The sequence below is a fragment of the Pinus tabuliformis genome, chromosome Q (genome assembly GCF_031772625.1).
Source record: "Pinus tabuliformis cultivar Carrire ecotype Pingquan chromosome Q, CPIR1, whole genome shotgun sequence".
Taxonomy (NCBI): Eukaryota; Viridiplantae; Streptophyta; class Pinopsida; order Pinales; family Pinaceae; genus Pinus; species Pinus tabuliformis.
The window spans coordinates 377,748,982-377,752,766 of record NC_142296.1 but is presented as its reverse complement, the minus strand read 5'-3'; positions in this window follow the sequence as shown (position 1 = coordinate 377,752,766).

Here is a 3,785-nt window from a genome sequence, read left to right as displayed (position 1 = left end):
AACTGGGTATGTCTTATTTGTATCTCGATCTAATGGTTCATTTACCAGTGGAACTAGATATGCTCATTTTATCTTTGGTTGTGCTCCTTTTTCAATTTGATCAGAGAACGAGGTAGTACCCTCATTATAGGATACCTATTATATGAGACCTTTCATTTAAAGAGTCATGGATTCATTCTTGCTTTTCCCGTTATGCTATGGATTTTGAATCACCACAACTAATGGGCACTATGCTTTCCTTTCCTACCATCATATTAGAATAGATCTATTGTTTCCTGGTACCCCATTCTTTTGATCTAATATCCATACCAAGTTCCTAATATCTATAGGGATTTTGTCACCTGTGTCTCACTCGTTCGTTCTCAACTAATGTCTATTAGTTTTTTCCCATCAACATCGCATGAAGTCTTCCTTAGTGAAGCCCCTAACACTAAGTTGAGGAACCACTCATTTTTAGTAGCATAGATCATTTGCAACATGAGGTTTCAAGGAGGAAGCACAATATCCAAAAGGTGAACTCTTACCTGCACTATGAGGAAGTAAACAAATTTTGTCAACCTGGGTTGTTTTTTGCGCTCGACTATAGCATATCTAGGAGTGTGCTTGGTTTTGTAGTAGTAACCGAAGCATAGGAGGTGGTAGGTAGAGACCAAGTCAATTCATTCAATTCTTAGTGTTATAGGACATTTTGTCACATCTAGTCAATAGGGCTACAAACCAGATTAATCCACATCCATGAACATGTTGTCATCATCCCTACACAAAATCCCTAGGCATGAATTTTATAAAAAGTATGAGTTTTTGGGTCTCACTTCTCAGAATCAATGATTTAACCCACAACGCACCTTGCCACTTTAACCAACTGCATTTAGCGTTGGTTTCTCCTTTCTGCACCAGCATTGGTCAGCACTAGTTTCTCCTTGTTGCGGGTGCAATGATTCTAGAAATTTAGGAAAATTAAAAAGATTTCTGAAGCTTCCTCTTCTAGAAGCTTCAGGATTTGTTTTAACCATTTACCATGGATAAGAAGTTTGAGTCCTATCTGATCCCAACTTGGCACCTCTTATCCATCGAGATCATCCTCCCATGATAAGTGAATCTCAAGCTCATTATGATAAATCCTAAACTAACATACCTCTCCTATAAATTTACTACCATCCATAACATTAGGGTTGGCTTCTGGAGACTAATCATGCCCTTATGATGTTGCCTTGAATCTGAAAGAGTCATCATTTTCATACATTAGGGTGACATTGAGGTGTGCTTTGTGACAACGAAGGACAAGTCAACTTGGGCAGATCTCTACAAGGTCAACTACTATTATTGGTTGTAAACTCTCTCCTATTTACATTAATACAAAGAGTATCTTGTTTTCCTATATGTGTTGTGTTACATTTACATTAATATATTTCAATGCCTTTTTGATTCATTGAATAGAGTAATTGAATTATGCTACATAGATGTTGTGGATCCTTTGGTCGTTTTAGTTGTATGTGCAGGTTCTAATTATAACTATCAAAACTATTATTGGAGCTTACAAACAAGGTGGAAGGTAAATCTTGTGACAAATTCCAAGTAGGATTCTTTCCATTCTTCATTTTATCTAAGGAAAATTCTATATTTTTTGTCTTCTGTTGTTGTAGACCAGTCCACTAGGCCTAGGGAAATTACTTTTATTCGCAACCATAAATTCCACGTAAAAAATTAGCAACTCCACTAGGGGATCAAACCTTTCCCTTAGTGGTTTCCATGACCTTAGCACCTTTTTAACTTCTTAAACTGATATTGATTGATTCACTCAAGCATTGATTGATGTTATGAAAACACCTTCTCTAAGCATGATTGATTTTTTGTGTTGTATTTTGGCCAAATCTACCTCCGCACACCCCATGGTCTCGAGACAGAGCGCCCCAACGAACCTAAGCCTTCTCTGTACCTGTGTTGCAGCACACTTTTTCCTATTATGCACCTGCACTGATCCAGTGTATCGGCGGTATAGTGCACTTTCTGTTGATCTACAACTGCATTGCAGTGCATTGTCTCTTGTTTTACACCTACGATGATCCATTGTATCTGCACTGCAGTGCACTTTTTGTGGTTCTGCACCTACACTGCAGCGCACTATCTCTTGCTCAGCACCAGTATTGATCTAGTAGGATGAAAATATTTTCATTCCTCTACCTTTATCTCTAATTTGATTTGGTCGAGCAGATTTTCCTTGAGTCTATGAGTTTTTCTATGTCTCTAAAAGATTGATCCCTTGTGTGAAATGATGTGTTTTTTCTCATCGAGGGGGGCGGGGGGGCGCGACAGGGGGGGTTAAATTGTGCATGAGCATTAATCACCTCTAAGTGTCATCACCTTTTTGATAATATTTTTTTTTGTTCTTTCTTTCTTCTTATCAATTACGGTTTGTATACATAGATTGATTGTTGAATTTGAAAAGTAAATTTTACATTACAGTTAAAGTTTGTGTGATTTATTTTCGTCAGTGATCAAGTTGCATTCATATGTTTCTTTGCATTTGAAACATTAAAAGAAAAGAAAAGAAAAATAATTATTTGTGTTGCATATAGGGCTTTGATTTTCATTAGAATAGTGAAGTTGAGGAGATTGATTGTTGCATCACTTGTTTGTTGCATTACTGATTGATTTCTTCTTCCCCTACTTAGTTAGGCCTTTCATTGTTAAAAGGAAAATGAAAAGAGTTTTTTTCATTGTATTAGTTGCATCATAGGTGTGTTAAGGTGAAATCGAGTTTTGAGCCTTAAAATTGAAACATAATTTAAGATAAACTCTAAAATTAACTCAATTAACCTAAGGAGCATTTGAAACTTAAGAACACAAATAGATTTATAGGCTAGAGACATGTTACAACATCTTTAAACATAGGATATGTTGTTTCTATTCAACATTACAATCTGGGGGTGATATCCCTTTCCACCTATGTAAGTGTATCATATTGTTCTCCACGTACCTTCGGGTATATCGAATGGAACTCCATGCATGGTAAGTATATGGGAACACTCTCATTGAATGGTTACGCATTAGGCATCACTGCTACTGACTGCGCTTCCATGTACCTCCATGTATATTTTGGAAGTCCCCTATAGGTTTCTATCCATCCATAGGTAATTGAATCGACCACCTTATACACTGTGATACAACAAACACAACATTTGGGTAGATTGCTTGCACATACATAAATCCTTGGTTTACCTAGGTGGTATATTGCAGTTCATGGTAGCTTGCTAATCCTTTTTTACCTAGTTACCCATTTGTTTTATTTGTGTTTTTAATTTCTAAAGTCAATTAATTGACTATTGAATAACATCCTCCTCGTTGAAAAAATCCTTAGTGGATCTTAGGTTGAGACTAATGGCAACATTTTCCTAGTCCACCAATCAAGGAAACTCCTCTAATGGGAATATTGAACCTTTTCCTCCTTTTGGAAATATTGGTTCTCCATATATGGAAATGTTGTCCCTTCCCGAATTTACCATTAGTTTTCGAGTTTGGTTTTTTTTCGACCACTATGGCTCTGAATGTCCAAACTACTCCTCAACCAATTTATCCTCCACCTGAACAGTATCAACCTTAAGTTGATTCTAAAGTTTACCTTTTTCCTTGTTCACCTGTTTTTTCTTCATCCCTTTCTTCCTCATCGCTTGGTGAAAATATTGATTCTAGTAACGAGGAAGCTAAGAAGAATAAGGAGAGTGCAAAGAAGAATAAGTAAAATAAGCATGGGGGAAACCAAGCAACCATTACTACCAATGCAACTA